The sequence below is a fragment of the Schistocerca serialis genome, chromosome 10 (assembly GCF_023864345.2).
Source record: "Schistocerca serialis cubense isolate TAMUIC-IGC-003099 chromosome 10, iqSchSeri2.2, whole genome shotgun sequence".
Lineage (NCBI taxonomy): Eukaryota > Metazoa > Arthropoda > Insecta > Orthoptera > Acrididae > Schistocerca > Schistocerca serialis.
The window spans coordinates 111,051,706-111,068,809 of NC_064647.1; the positions used below are offsets into that span (position 1 = coordinate 111,051,706).

At 43.0% G+C, this 17,104-nt stretch overlaps 1 long non-coding RNA gene across 1 annotated transcript; it reads left to right on the forward strand.

Annotated features, from left to right (window-relative positions):
* The first annotated feature begins 782 nt into the window (after positions 1 to 782).
* On the forward strand, positions 783 to 12,540 carry LOC126425287 (uncharacterized). Its single transcript, XR_007576277.1, has 3 exons — positions 783 to 822; positions 10,020 to 10,249; positions 12,142 to 12,540. It is a non-coding gene; the product is annotated as an uncharacterized LOC126425287 (long non-coding RNA).
* The last annotated feature ends 4,564 nt before the right edge of the window (positions 12,541 to 17,104 follow it).

Genomic DNA, 17,104 nt, shown 5'->3' on the forward strand with positions numbered 1-17,104 from the left:
CAAACCAGTCTCAGGACTGAAGACTACAACGACAACAGCAACAACAACATTCTAACATTGTTCGTGAGTTGCTAACAAGCCGCAGCTTTCTATAACTGTTTTAGCCCTATGACTGGCTCCATCATGGAAAGGAAAACCGAACAACTGAATGAAGAAAATCAACCCGACAGGACAACAGAGACGCTAGTGCCATCTAGCAGCCAAAGTTAATAACAAAGTCGACGACAATGCGGCGTACGGGCCCAGATGGAACTATTGGGCCTTACGAGTTGATTGTCTGCTATATGTTAACATTTGTCAAAAACCGTCACAGAAATGTGGCTAATGTATTGTAAGAGAAACTGTACTGCAGAATGTGACATTTGATGTGATACTGCTGTAAGATTTGATGGATCCTGGAGGAGATATGATCACCTGAGCTCTCTAGATTATATTGCCGCTTGGAGAACAAAGCCATTGTGCGGGCCTGGTTATCTAGAAACAGATCAGCATTAGCGAACTGCTTTCAGCAGAGAGTGCGGCGCAAAAAGTTGTGCGAGTGAATTCCTTATCTGTCTGTAAGGAGGTCAGAATCGGCCAATCAGCGTGCAGTGCGAAGGCTCTTTGGGAATCACCTAGCTACCAGCTAGAGGTCTGTGGTGCCGAAACCGGGGATATCCCCGATTGTGCGCCCGGCACTTCTTGTAGTCTGCGTGCTACAGTGGAAGACCGTCTTCTCAGCGATAAGGCCTAGACCAGACGGTCTTATAAGGGGTGCCAACAGCAGCTCTGGCACAGTCGGAGTCGATTGGTCGGCCACTACCCAGCAGGACTTTCGTACAGGTAACTGTTTTCCTCTCTTAGCTATTCATCTAAGCTACATTTATACTCCGCAAGCCACCCAACGGTGTGTGGCGGAGGGCACTTTACGTGCCACTGTCATTACCTCCCTTTCCTGTTCTAGTCGCGTATGGTTCGTGGGAAGAACAACTGCCGGAAAGCCTCCGTGCGCGCTCTAATCTCTCTAATTTTACATTCGTGATCTCCTCGGGAGGTATAAGTAGGGAGAAGCAACATATTCGATACCTCATCCAGAAACGCACCCTCTTGAAACCTGGACAGCAAGCTACACCGCGATGCAGAGCACCTCTCTTGCAGAATCTGCCACTTGAGTTTGCTAAACATCTCCGTAACGCTATCACCAAATGACCCTGTGACGAAACGCGCCGCTATTCTTGGGATCTTCTCTATCTCCTCTGTCAACCCGACATGGTATGGATCCCACACTGATGAGCAATACTCACGTATAGGTCGAACGAGTGTTTTGTAAGCCACCCCCTTTGTTGATGGACTACATTTTCTCTCTCCCAATGAATCTCAACCTGGCATCCGCCTTACCAACAATTAATTTTATATGATCATTCCACTTCAAATCGTTCCGTACGCATACTCCCAGATATTTCACAGAAGTAACTGCTACTAATGTTTGTTCCGCTATCATATAATCATACAATAAAGGATCCTTCTTTCTATGTATTCGCAATACATTACATTTGTCTATGTTAAGGGTCAGTTGCCACTTCCTGCACCAAGTGCCTATCCGCTGCAGATCTTCCTGCATTTCGCTGCAATTTTCTAATGCTGCAACTTCTCTCTATACTACAGCACCATCCGCGAAACCCAACGCCCTCAATTATTTGTTTTGTTTGTTATATAACAACATTTGGTGCCGCCATTCACGATTTCCCTCTGTTTTCTGCAAGACCCATTTTGCGGGCTACTTATCAAAAAGCGCGGTTTTCGTGAATTACGACATTGCTTACGCACTGAGCCGTGACGAAATGTCTCGGTTGGTTCTCTGCGTTTCCTCCTTGTTTGTGGCGCTTTCCTTTTGAAATTCCCGCTTCGCGCTCTGTTGTTTCCTTATCCTAGCCAGGGGGCGCTGTGGCGTTGCTGTGGCTAGAGATCCTGTACACAGAGAGAGAGTGGCCATAGGTGAAGTTGCCCGTGACTGGCTGATTAGCTTTGGCGCCATTTTTCTGCCAAACGTCTCTCGCGCTTCCTATCTTAGCCGTGCTTTTGAGTTGAATTGAAGTTGAGAGGACTTTTGGAAACGATTAAAAGGTATTTGAATTATTGAGAGACTTGTTATGCGTTTTGCATGCATGTTCGATTTAGTTGTATGTCGTTTTTAGTACGTAATTAGCGTTTGCGATCTTAAATAGGAGTTGAAATAACGAAGCGTTTTGTGATGAAGTCGGTAGGCCTACATGTAAACACGTTAGTAATTGTACAGTATTGTTTTTGACATCTGTAATTCGTTCTGCAGACGTTCGTTAACGATGCTAGGTTGTGCTGCATTTGGTTGTTCCAATGGAAGCGAAGGTGGATATCGCATGTTAGCATTTTAAGGTGTCAATTTTTTAAATATTCTTAGTCACGCAGAACAGGTAGGCCTATTACAATTTACTGCATTTTTAAGCTCTTATTTCTTTAACAGTTCGTGCATAGTCGTAGCATCACAAGCTTTTCTGGAAGCCAATATCTGACAGTCCTTGATGGAAACGGAAAGTTCCTGTGATTGTAGAGCCATGGTCATTCGATTTTATAGCGTCAAACTTTATTTCGTTCCGAATCAGAAAACTAGGCATTATTTTGGTTTTAGTATTATTGCCTGACTGTTGACGCAAGCAAGTTGTAAGCACGTTTTCCGCAGTTGCCGTGGTCGCTGAAACATTATTCGTAGTAAGTAATTGTAGGTACTCTTGAAGACAGTTTTTAAAAAGGCCTACTTACTGTGGGGTACAAGGGATACGGTAGTTTTCTTGTTATATTTGGTCGTTATTACAGTAGCCTACATTTAACATTACCTGATTTTTGTAATCTTTTTTCTTTTTCGTTTGTTATCTACGAGTGTGACATGCAAAAAGTTTGAAGACGTGACAAGAAGTTCTAATACGTCTCACACTTTTTGCATGTCACAAGTAAACAACTGCTTAAGACCTTCATTCATCTGACGTAATACAGGTACGTTAAATCTTTAGCGTTATGCACTTCCGTTACAAAACAAATGCTATACACTACATTTTTTTTATTTACGTTACTTTCATTGCAGTATGTCTAGTAAACGAACTTCAAAGGAGATAAATGCAAGTAACGAATAATTTTTACAGCCACTGTATCAAATTTTCCCGAGCTGTACGTAGTAGGCTACTATGACTATACAGGGTGTTACAAAAAGGGACTGCCAAACTTTAAGGAAACATTCCTCACACACAAATTAAGAAAAGATATTATGTGGACTTGTGTCTGGAAACGCTTAGTTTCCATGTTAGAGCTCATTTTATTACTTCTCTTCAAATCACATTAATCATGGAATGGAAACACACAACATCAGAACGTACCAGCGTGACTTCAAACACTTTGTTACAGGAAATATTCAAAATGTCCTCCGTTAGCGAGGATACATGCACCCACCCTCCGTCGCATGGAATCCCTGATGCGCTGATGTAGCCATGGAGAATGGCGTATTGTATCACAGCCGTCCAAAATACGAGCACGAAGAGTCTCTACATTTGGTACCGGGGTTGCGTAGACAAGAGCTTTCAAATGCCCCCATAAATGAACGTCAAGAGGGTTGAGGTCAGGAGAGCGTGGAGGCCATGGAATTGGACCGCATCTACCAATCCATCAGTCACCGAATCTGTTGTTGAGAAGCGTACGAACACTTCGACTGAAATGTGAAGGAGCTCCATCGTGCATGAACCACATGTTGTGTCGTACTTGTAAAGGCACATGTTCTGGCAGCACAGGTAGAGTATCCCGTATGAAATCATGATAACGTGCTCCATTGAGCGTAGGTGGAAGAACATGGGGCCCAATCAAGACATCACCAACAATGCCTGCCCAAACTTTCACAGAAAATCTGTGTTGATGACGTGATTGCACAATTGCGTGCGGATTCTCGTCAGCCCCCAGGTGTTGATTGTGAAAATTTACAATTTACGTTGGAATGAAGCCTCATCCGTAAAGAGAACATTTGCACTGAAATGAGGATTGACACATTGCTGGATGAACCATTCGCAGGAGTGTACCCGCGGAGGCCAATCAGCTGGTGATAGTGCCTGCACACGCTGTACATGGTACGGAAACAACTGGTTCTCCCGTAGCACTCTCCATACAGTGACGTGGTCAACGTTACCTTGTACAGCAGCAACTTCTCTGACGCTGACATTAGGGTTATCGTCAACTGCACGAAGAATTGCCTCGTCCATTGCAGGTGTCCTCGTCGTTCTAGGTCTTCCCCAGTCGCGAGTCATAGGCTGGAATGTTTCGTGCTCCCTAAGACGCCGATCAATTGCTTCGAACGTCTTTCTGTCGGGACACCTTCGTTCTGGAAATCTGTCTCGATACAAACGTGCCACGCCACGGCTATAGCCCCGTGCTAATCCATACATCAAATGGGCATCTGCCAACTCCGCATTTGTAAACATTGCACTGACTGCAAAACAACGTTCGTGATGAACACTAACCTGCTGATGCTACGTACCGATGTGCTTGATGCTAGTACTGTAGAGCAATGAGTCGCATGTCAACACAAGCACCGAAGTCAACATTACCTTCCTTCAATTGAGCTACCTGGCGGTGAATCGAGGAAGTACAGTACATACTGACTAAACTAAAATGAGCTATAACATGGAAATTAAGCGTTTCTGGACACATCTCCGCATAACATCTTTTCTTTATTTGTGCGTGAGGAATGTTTCCTGAAAGTTTGGTCGTACCTTTTTGTAACACCCTGTATTATAGCTGTAAAGAAAGGCATTTAACGAATGATTTCGCCATATTGTCTAGTGCTTTTGATTCGGTGAGTGTGTACTCCACTACTGGCCATTCAAAAGTCCCGCCCGCAGTTTGGCAGAAAAATGGCCGCCGTATCGTCCGGTTGGCCACTCTCTCCCTATACAGGCTCTCTAGCTGTGGCCGGATGCCTGCCGTGTTTGCGAGGGATTTCGGTCTGGAGGAGGAATTCTGGTTGCGGACGTCTGGGAGCGTATAGGAGGCCACGCCATTTTGTTGATGTTTGGCTTGACTCGTGTCAGGTGTGATGGATCGTTAAGGCCGTGATAGCAGCCAGCGCTACTGTCTTGGTTGCAGATGGATTAAAGAGGATGGGCCTGCTTGTTCATTGAAACTCCTGTCCTACGGATGTCGTCGGACTTAAAGTAAGACGTTTCGACCATTATTTTGCGTCATTTGCAAGCAGCTGGGCGTTCCGGCGTCTACAGTAACTCGGCGAAGATTATTTGTTTCGTCGGTGTGTAAATGACTGAACAAGGAGCAGTTTATTTAAGGTTCACCTTATGCTCGTGTTCTGCGTGTGCTGTTTGCGAGTGTAAACTTGACTCTCACCTTTGTCTGTTGATGTTGAGCGCATCGTCAAATACTGGATCCAAGTAGTGACTTTCAATTAATTAGTTGGATTCTTCCTTTTCCTCGTTACCACGCGTGTTTCATGGCAAAGTAAAACTGAAGACCTTAACTTGGTACCTCATTTGCGTGGCTTCAATAAAACAGCCTAACCTGTTAACTAATTAAGGCTTTTGGTAAACAAAAGTATTTAAGTATGTTGTTTTAAAATATTATCTGAAATGTGTCAATGATTTTTGTTGCACTAGTTGATTCTGGAGTATGAACGGATGTGTTGGCACGTCTGCCGTGTAATGGAATCCTGCTAGTTTTGATTACCTTCTGACCAGGGTCCTTGCTCGACGCTTGTCTCTAAATACGCCCCTAACCTGGTTAGCGTATGTTGTGGCTGTTTTAAATTAATCACTGCTCAATAGCCCAATACAGTTCGTCGGCCGTCAGAAACTGCGTATGTGTTATTTATTCCTTTATTCTAGTCAATCTATAAGCATGCTATTGTTAATTTGTTACTCTAGGTAGCCAGTAAGATGCCGTTTTTGGGTTGTTTAGATGGAGTGCAGCTCCCTTGAATATATTATTATTATTATACAAATTTGGCCGTTAAAGACGTGAAAACAGTTATTTCTTGCGCTTCTGGGAAGTCTTCTTTCTCTCAGTCCGAACTTCTTTCATTCTTGCGCTGAAGGCGGCTTTTCTCTCTTCAGACCATTTAGTTCCACAAGTCTTCTTAATTTTCACACCGAAACCCGTGAATGAATTCAGTTTTTTTCTAAAAAGTTTTCTGTTAAATATTGTTTCCTGATCTATGTCCATTTCTTTTAGATCTCTTTCTGTGTTGATAAACCATAAATTTTTATTTTTTAGATTTGCGATGTACGAAAATATTTGTTTTGTAAGCCTATTCGGGTTCATCCTCATGATGTGAGCATAAAAAGGAGCATCTTCTTTTTCTAATTTCGTCTGTAATTTTTCTGCACTTCGTATACACTTCTTTGTTGCTTTTTAGTCTGTATATAGGCTTGCCTTGATCATATGTTATTTCCCTGTGTCCAAGAATTGTCCTCACAATTCTTCTTTCACGATTTTCTATCTGTTCTGCGTATGTAAAATTTGCCAGTGTTTCTGATGCATATAATATCTGCGGTCTAATGACAGTCTGGTAGTGTCTGAGTTTAATGTTTTTGGATATACATTTTTTTGAATACATTTGTCTGCAGTAGTGAGTTGCTGTCTCTAGTTTTTGTATTCTAGCCCTGCAGGCTGGATGACCTTTTCCCACAGGCTGAATTAGTTCACCAATATATTTAAAATGTTTAGATACCTGTATTTTCCCGTATTTCGTAGTTATTTTCTTTGGTGGATTTTTGATATTTGTAATGATTTCTGTCTTTTCAAATGAAATTTGCAAGCCTGCTTTTTCAGCAGTTTCTTTAAGTAATTCTATTTGTTTTATTGTGTCTTTTTGTGTGTAAGCTAAACAGGCGAGATCGTCAGCGAAGGCAAAACAGTTGGTTTCAATGGCTTTGTAGCACTTCCCCCCAATTTGGACTTTCTCAACTCCATGTTTTTGCGTGAGTTTTCCCCATTCTGCTATGACTTTATCCAGAACACAGTTGAAGAGTACCGGGGACAGCGCATCTCCTTGTCTGACGCCGGTTTTGACTTCGAAATGCCGTGAAATTTCTCCTTGGAATTTTACTTTTGATGTTGTATTTGTTAATGTTTCTTTGATTATGGTGATTGTTGTTTCATCTATTTCATATTCTCGAAGTGTTTTGATGAGTGTGTCCCTATCGATTGAGTCATAAGCTTTTTTGAAATCAATGAATGTTATGAAATATTTCTTGCTCCTTGTAGATAAATAGTTCACTGTTGTTTTGAGGTTAAAAATTTGTTCGGCGCAGGATTTTCCTGGTCTGAAGCCAGCTTATTATTCTCCAAGTTTTCCCTCTATAGTTGGTGATACACGATTGAGCAGGGCTTTTGATAGAATTTTGTATGGGACTGGGCGAAGCGATATTCCACGATAGTTGTTAACATCCCTTTTGTCACCTTTTTTAAACCAAGGGTGAATTAGGGCAGTTTTCCAGTGACTTGGGATTTTCTTGGTTTCCCATACTTGTTCAAGTTCTTTGTGTAGTGTTTCTACTGATGTTTCTCCCCCAAGCTTGAGCATTTCTGCTGTAATTGTGTCTTCTCCACATGCTTTCCTGTTTTTGAGATTTTTGATTATGTTGTGATTTCCTCTCGTGTCGGAGGTGTTGAATGTGTTGGTAATGTTTCTGGTTGCGTAAAACTGAGAGTCTGGATGCGTGTTTGGCAGTTAAGGAGTGTCTCAAAATATTCAGTCAGGATTTCACAGTTTTCAGTATTGTTGGTGGCGAGGGTCTTATTATTTCTCATAAGGTTTAGGCAAGGGGACTGGTATCCTCGGAGTTTCTGGCTGAATGTTTTGTACCAAGCTGCCGTGTTGCATTTCTTGAAATTCTCTTCGATTGAGTCCAGTTGTTGTTTTTCATATTGTCTCTTGGTGTTGCGAATAGTTTTCGAGGCATTCTGTCTGGCTTGCTTAAATTCATCAAAGTTGTTTTCAGTTTTATGTGAGTTCCACTTTTTCCAGGCTTTTAAGTCTTTCATGCAGAACTTCATTACAGTTGCTGTCCCACCACGGGTGTCTCGGTTTGCTCTTTTTTGGAAAGGTTGTTTCTGTTGCCTCAATCAAGTTGTTCTGAAATTCTTGGAGGTTTTGTGAAGGGGAGAATGTCTTTAGTTTTTTCTGAAAATCCTTGAGGTTAGAGTTGGACTTAAGGTTGTAATTTCTCAGGGTTGTAAGATCAAAATTTATTTTATTTCTGTTTTTATATTCACCATTTCTGCTTTTCTGTTTGTTTTGTGGGATCAGTTTAGTTTTTATTTTCGTGAGATAGTGATCGGAGTCGAGGTTTAGAGATTTTCGGACACGTGTGTTCAATATTTCTTTTTCACATTTGGAGGAGGTGGCAACGTGATCTATTTGAAATTCTCCGATACTCTTTATCGGAGATACCCAGGTTTTTTGTTTTCTGGGAAGATGTTTAAAACGTGTTGACATTAGCTTGAATTTAAGCTGCTTACAGAGCATAATTAACCTTTCTCCATTTTTGTTGGTTCGTTTGTGTGCGGGAAAGTTGCCGACAATATCGCGGAATTTCTTTTCTTTTCCAATCTGAGCGTATCATTATTACACTTGCGGCTTCCTTTTTCTCCTTATTAATACAACTTTCCTTGGTTCAAATGGCTCTGAGCACTATGGGACTTAACTTCTGAGGTCATCAGTCGCCTAGAACTAAGAACTAGTTAAACCTAACTAACCTAAGGACATCACACACATCCATGCCCCAGGCAGTATTCGAACCTGCGACCGTAGCGGCCGCTCGGCTCTAGACTGTAGCGCCTAGAACCACACGGCCACTCCGGCCGGCCAACTTTCCTTCCTCTTATTTTTCTTCTTACAAGGGAACCTCACCATCGCACCCTTCTCAGATTTAGTTATAAGTTGGCACAGTGGATAGGCCTTGGAAAACTGAACACATATCAATCGAGAAAACAGGAAGAAGTTGTGTGGAACTATGAAAAAAATAAGCAAAATATACAAACTGAGTAGTCCATGTGCAAGATAGGTAACATCGAGGAGAGTGTGAGCTCAGGAACGCCGTGGTCCCGTGGTTAGCGTGAGCAGCTGCGGAACGAGAGGTTCTTGGTTCAAGTCTTCCCTCGAGTGAAAAGTTTACTTTCTTTATTTTCGCAAAGTTATGATCTGTCCGTTCGTTCATTGAAGTCTCTGTTCACTGTAATAAGTTTCGTGTCTGTGTTTTGCGACCGCACCGCAAAACCTTGTTAGTTACGGAGGTGAAATCATTGTGTTCAGCCAATTTGCAAATACGAGGCGTGTTCAATAATTAATGCATCACATTCTTTTCTCGGCCAGTTTCGATTGAAAACTGCAGAAGTTGTTGTGGGACATCGGGGAATATTCCCGCTTCATCCCCTATAGCAGGGCTTCCCAACCTTTTCAGGTGGCGGACCCCTTCTTCAGTCGAAAATCCACTGCGGACCCCTAGTCAGTCAAGAGCAGAGTAACTTTAAATTTCAGAGCGAAAGCCATAGGAACTGAAAGCTTCTTAATGCAAGTGCCATGTTCGCAAAGCGAATTTATTGATACGCTGCTATTTGTTGGCGACCTGCTGCTTGTAGGTAGGGCAAAAGACGGACTGCAGCGAGTATTGCGTAAACAGCAGCTAATCTAAATATTTTCGTAAAACAAAAGAAAGGCGATGACTTTCTTAGGGAGAAATCCCCTAAGAGTCGAAATAATGATCGGTAATCAATCGAACAAGTTTCTAACTACTAAAACTTTTAATATCTTATTTCCTAATGTAATTATTTCAGCGTCAACTAATTCAAGTCGAATACATTGCCTTATCCATGTTTTACTTTCGTCGATGTGTCGATGTTTTGTACTAAGAAAACGTAAAAAAATACACGGTGTTCAAGATTCATTAATCTGACAGCGCCTTGAAACAGCATTTTTCATAGCATGCGAGTTCTAAAATTTTTGCTTCCTTTCCCAGTGAGACTTGGGTCTGTTTGGACTGTACCCATACCTAACCAGCCGTCAATCAAGCAGCACCTCCTGTCAGTCGGTGGCCGGTCAGTTTTTCGTCTGTCCAGTCGGGAGTAGACAACGCCAGCTTCACACCCCACAGCAGAAACCACGCGACGGTCACATCCTCTGGACATTAGCAGTCGCGAGGGTGACCAACCAGCGACTACGCAGAGGCAGCGCAAATACATCCGTGAGGTGAGTAGCAGACTACAGTCTCAGTTGCTCATACGTATCACTGCCGAACCTAGACTGCCGGCCGGTGTGGCCGAGCGGTTCTAGGCGCTTGAGTCCGGAACCGCGCTGCTGCTACGGTCGCAGGTTCGACGTCGAGTACACCATCGCAGGCGCTCCTGTCCGTGATGCAGCGTCAAGGGTAACCGCAGCCGTGGTCTCCGAGCTGATAGTCCATGCTGCTGCTAACGTCGTCGAACTGTTCGTTGTTGTCTTGCAAACGTCCCCATCTGTTGACTCAGGGATCGAGACGTGGCTGCACGATCCGTTACAGCCATGCGGATAAGATGCCTGTCATCTCGACTGCTAGTGATACGAGGCCGTTGGGATACAGCATGGCGTTCCGTATTACCCTCCTGAACCCACCGATTCCATATTCTGCTAACGGTCATTGGATCTCGACCAACGCGAACAGTAATGTCGCGATACGATAAACCGTAATCGCGATAGGCTACAATCCGACCTTTATCAAAGTCGCAAACGTGATGGTACGCATTTTTCCTCCTTACACGAGGCATCACAACGTTTCACCATGCAACGCCGGTCAACTGCTGTTTGTGTATGAGAAACCGGTTGGAAACTTTCCTCCCGTCAGCACATTGTAGGTGTCGCCAGCGGCGCCAACCTTGTGTGAATGCTCTGAGAAGCTAATCATTTGCATATCACAGCATCTTCTTCCTGTGGGATAAATTTCGCGTCTGTAGCACGTCATCTTCGTGGTGTAGCAATTTTAATGGCCAGTAGTGTACCTCGTGTCAAGACACAATGGAATTAAAGACGTTTGCTGCCAGTGGGCATTGATTTGTATCAGTGGGACAAGTTGGAAATTTGTGCCCGGTCGGGATCGAAAAGCTACCGCAGCGAGCGCAGACTAGTATAAAAAGTGAAGGACAATTAACTACTGATGAGTAAAGTCTCTGCGATGTATATTATGTTGTGTTTATTAAAGTTATGGAAAACCGCTCCGAACGTATGCACCACCCCCACATGATAGTTGGAAAAGATGACTTAAATCTACTCTTATCTTTCAAAATGGTTGAAATGGCTCTGAGCACTATGGGACTCAACTGATGAGGTCATTAGTCCCCTAGAACTTAGAACTAGTTAAACCTAACTAACCTAAGGACATCACAAACATCCATGCCCGAGGCAGGATTCGAACCTGCGACCGTAGCGGTCTTGCGGTTCCGGACTGCAGCGCCTTTAACCGCACGGCCACTTCTGCCGGCTACTCTTATCTTTGAGCTAAGAGTATGATATAGGGTTCTACAACAGATGGATGTCAATGGGACTGTTTTGAGGATCAGTTCTGCTGACCTTCTTAAAGAGAGGTGTGAGCTGTACACCTTTCCAATCTCCGGGCACAGCTTTTCTCGGCTGTATGGCTGTAATGGAAGTTAATTCAGCTGCAAATTTATGGAATTTGACAGGAGTCCCATGGAGGCTTTGAGCCTAGTTTAATTTTAGTGATATTAGCTGTTTCTCAACGCCAGAGCTGTCTTTCCACAACTGTAGGTTCAAAATGGCTCTGAGCACTATGGGACTTAACATGTGAGGCATCTGAGGTCATCAGTCCCCTAGAACTTAGAACTACTCGTACTTAAACCCAACTAACCTAAGGACATCACACACATCCATGCCCGAGGCAGGATTCGAACCTGCGACCGCAGTGGTCACGCGGTTCCAGACTGAAGCGCCTACAACCGCACGGCAACACCGGCCGGCCACAACTGTAGTCTCCTTAAAATAGCGGTAATGCCTTCACGAAGTGGAAAGCCTGAATTACTGTGCACCACTGCATTTCCACAAAAGCACCATTTGAACTTTTTTTCATACCTGTTGTCTTTCTCTTGCAGGCCGAAGCTCCCAACTGAAAGATGGCTGAGTTCTGGCAGCAGGTCGGGCAGTTCCTCTTGAATGAGGTGATGAACGACATGGCGGAATGTGCGTTCCGGAGCATGGACGCCGACCAGGCCCGGGTGTGCAGGCTGCTCTGGAAACTCAGGGCTACGGCCACCAGGATAACTTTCACCGGGAAGCAGGTCGAATTCTTCTTTAAACAGTTGTCTAGTTTCCTAGAAAACGACGAGGCCGACTTGGAGCAGGGACTCCAGATGATCGTCCAGTCGGTGATGGTGGCGAGAAATATTTTTGAGGGCTACGAAGAGGTTCAGGACCTGATAGATGAAATTAAGCGAGAGTGGGACCGTTACAAAGCTAGAAACATGCTGAAGTGGGATTACTGAAAACTAAAATCTTTGTGCTCATTTAATAAAAACCTCTATTCGTTCCATAGTATATTACTTAATTTTAAATCTGTGTCAATGGAACCTGAATATACACAAAAAAAAATTGAGGAACTAACTCAACCACTTTTTTGTGCATACAGCTCTTGTTTATAGTGGCAACATGGAAGCAACATGAAATTTTCATGCTACAAAACACTGCAGTAACAACTTCACAAATTAGTAATTATCAAAATTTCAATCTTTGTTCGCAACACTTTTTTTGAGAAACTTCCTGGCAGATTAAAACTGTGTGCCGCACCGAAACTCGAGCTCGGGACCGAGTTCGAGTCTCGATCCGGCACACAGTTTTAATCTGCCAGGAAGGTTCATATCAGCGCACACTCCGCTGCAGAGTGAAAATCTCATTCTGGACTTTTTTTGAGGATCATGAATCAGTCCGGATTGTTGATCGATGTAATTAAGGAGTAGAAAAGCTACAATGCAGAGAACATTCTCCACGTACAGTCCCTGAATTGTTTTAAAAGGAAACAACACTCTTTTGTTATTCCAGTGATTTGGCTAAGACCTAAATGAGTGCAACGTGTATACTAAATGAAATGAAAAATTGACAAAAGTCATGTCTTTTGACATATGGCTGTCATGTTCGCAATACTGTCTAGAAGACAACATGAAAGCATAAACTACATTCGCTCTATACAGCTGTAATTTATTTGCCAACTGAATCTACCGAACACCAGCACGTCTAAAATAACAGAAGGAACACGTGTAAGCTCTATGAACGCGTGGTGTTTGTTCTTTTGGACATGTTAGAAAGAACAGACACCATGTGAAAACCGCAGCTGTGATACATATTACGTATATTGACGGTGGAGGGGAGAGAAATGAAAGGGAGGGAACTATTTACGTCAAAAATGTGTGCCGAACTGGGATTAGAACCCAGGATCTCCTGCTTAATAGGCAGTTGTGTTAGGCACTGTCCCAACGAGACACTGCAAACCGTCTCGGCGTGCCTCCCAGGCGACCCACATCCCCGCCTATCGCCACCTTTCCACGGTCTGAAAGAACAGAACTGATTTGCCTCGATGGGCAACTAACCCCCCACCTTCAGTGCGAATGCACAATATTACGTTCGATTATCTCGAATCTGAAACTAGCGAGCATGGAGAAGAAAACGGAGACTGCGCTGGGAGGGAATGTGGGGCGTCTGGGAGGCGTGTTGAGATAATCAGTGGAATTTCAATGAGCACCTTACCTGAATGGTGCAGTGATTAATGCAACTAACTGCTTGATGAGAAATAGATCCTAGGTTCGAATCCCGGTCTCGTACACTTTTTCACTCGTCGCCACTGATCCTGCGTGAAGTCCCGATCTTCTTGACCTCAGTAGTTTCTCTCCTTTCCTTTATCCCCCTCCATCTTCAAGCTACATAGTAGTACTAAATTATTCTGAAATATGAAAGTACCCAACAACGTATTATTAAAAAAAAATCAGAAGTGGAACAGACATTCAAGATCCGATGAATGGAACTGAAGAGGAACCAAACAAATACAATGCAGACACGGTCACGCTGTTGTAAAGTGCTTGGATTGATTTCAGAGAAAACATTCTTTGTTTTGTAGTCTAGTGATTCACTTACTACCTAAATCAGTGCTCTTTTATCCTTCCTCTTCCACACGCTTAAAGAAACCAAGTGAAGTATTTCCATAGATGTGTAATGCTAGTCGTTGCAATTGAAATACTAAGAATGGCAGCAAGTAAGGAAATTCTACTATTGTGGGTATGAAGTACAGCAGTAAGGATACAGAGGTACTGGGGTGATTTGAGGATGTGTGGGGGTGTGAAATTTGGTGGTCAGAATTGCCACCTCTGGCAGACCAGTGGTTGCAACCCGGCTCGGGACAGAAAAACTGACCTAGCATAATGGACATGGGTTCGCCATTCCATGCTTGTTCAACCGTACACCAGATTTCATAATTCATAGTGGGTGGCGTGATACATGGCGAGACTCTCGACGACATCTCACTGGGTGCGAGTGATAGATAGGGAGAACGTGCAGGCCATGGCAACAGCCGAACACCATTTTTACCAGGGCAACACGCAATCTTCCTTTATCTTGTTGAAAGACAGTGATCCCCTGCTATACCCGCAGGACAGGACAGATAATTTAATTTGTGGAAAGGGGCCAAAATGAGTGGCTTTTAGTTGCACTCGAACATACTACTTTATTCATTTGACAAATATTAGAATAGTAAAGGAAACATTAAAAACAGAGCAAGCCAAATCTTAATTTTAGAACTTAATTCCCGGCTAAATGCGCCATTCAGTCTCACGCCTCAAGGGCAAAACAACTTCAATTTAAAACCAGCTGAAGGCCAATCACTTAAGACTCAAAAACAAGAATTTGAATTTTAAAAGTCAGAAGGCCTCACCTTAAAACTGGTGATTTCTCAAACTGGGGAACAATCAAGAATGGGGTGCCGCAAGGTTCGGTCTTGGGTCCTCTGCTGTTCTTAATTTGTATATTAATGACTTGCCATTCTATATTCATGAAGATGCAAAGCTGGTACTTTTTGCCGATGATACAAGTATAGCTATCACACCCGACAGACAAGAATTAACTAGTGAAATTGTAAACGAAGTTTTTCAGAAAATCATTAAGTGTTTCTCTGCAAATGGGCTCTCATTAAACTTTGACAAAACACAGTATATACAGTTCCACACAGTAAATGGAATGACCCCATTAATAAATATAGACTTCGATCAGAAATCGGTAGCTAAGGTAGAATATTCAAAATTTCTAGGTGTATGCGTTGATGAGGGGTTGAACTGGAAAAAACACACTGAGGATCTGCTGAAACGTTGAGTTCAGCTACTTATGCTATTAGGGTCATTGCAATTTTTGGCGATATATATCTGAGTAAATTAGCTCACTACGCCTATTTTCATTCTCTGCTTTCGTATGACATCATATTCTTAGGTAACTCATCATTGAGTAAAAGACTGTTCATTTCACAAAAGCGTGTAATCAGAAAAACTGCTGGAGCTCATCCAAGATCATCCTGCAGACATTTATTTAAAGAGCTAGAAATTTTCACTGTAGCCTTATAATATATATTCACTTATGAAATTTGTTATTTACAATCCGAACGAATTCAAAAGTAATAGGAGTGTACATGGCTACAACACTAGGAGAAAGGATGATCTTCACTATTCAAGGTTAAATCTAACTTTGGCTCAGAAGGGGGTAAATTATGCTGCCACATAAGTCTTTGGTCGCTTACCTAATAGCATCAAAAGTCTGACAGATAGCCATATAGCATTTAAAAAGAAATTAAAACAATTTCTTAATGGCAACTCCTTCTACTCATTAGATGAATTTTTGGATTTAGTAAGTGGGTAATTTCCCAACCACCAAAAAAAAAAAAAAAAAAAATTGTTGAGTGTCATGTAATATATTGTCTAATGTAATATCTTGTATAGACACCTTTTATTAACCTGACACGTTCCACATCATTACGAAGTGTCGTATTCATGATCTATGGAACAAGTACCAATCTAATCTAAAAAACGTTTCTCTAAATTAGGCTGAAGGCCCAAACAATCTCACGCCTTAAGGGCAAAACAACTTTAATTTAAAATCGGCTAGAAGCCATACATGAACAAACAACAATGACAAATAAGAAAAGGCATCACATCAAAAGGCGCTCAGCAGTTTCTGAGGGTCAGCCTGCAGTTCAAACACTGACGCTCTCTTAGGTGAGACAGGCAGTCGGCCCAACAATTCTCAATCCGATGGCAACCCAACCGACAGACAGTCAACCGACCAAGCGACAGGATAACTTCCGCTCCACCCGACCAACACACAACAGGGAGTTCAATGGAACAACGCAGAAGCTGTCGGCGCCCACAACGAATTACACATTCAGCTGTAAAACTACAAACCATGCTGGACAGGCACAACGCCACGAGGAAAATACATTACCTGAATTTACGTAAACGACCAGGGCAGATAACCAGAACGTTAACGGCCACAAGGCAGAAGATTCCGCTGGTGCACTTCAAAAATAATCAACTTACCTGTAAGTTAAACTCCACAGGAGGGCGGCTAGAATTTCGCCAGCTTGAAAACTTATTTTGTTGCTCGCGAGAATGTCCCAACAGCCCACAACGAAATTCAAACGACACGATGTGAACATATATATGAAGAGAGTAACTGTTCTCGAAAGAACAGAATACTGTTGATGACCATGCAGCTTTTCCCTGGGAAACCCTCAGCTGCCGACAGGTGTTGTTGACTTACCTCGATGTGGACAGCTGAAAATGTGTGCCCCGACCGGGACTCGAACCCGAGATCTCCTGCTTACATGGCTTCAGCTGTCCACATTGAGGTAAATCAACAACACCTGTCGGCAGCTGAGGGTTTCAGTTAGTCATCATTTATTCCAGGGAAAAGCTGCACGGTCATCAACAGTATTCTGTTCTTTCGAGAACAGTTACTGTCTTCATATATATAGTTAAAGGCTACCCAGCCATTGACCTTCGTCTGTGCGAATGCGCACAGGTTGCCCAA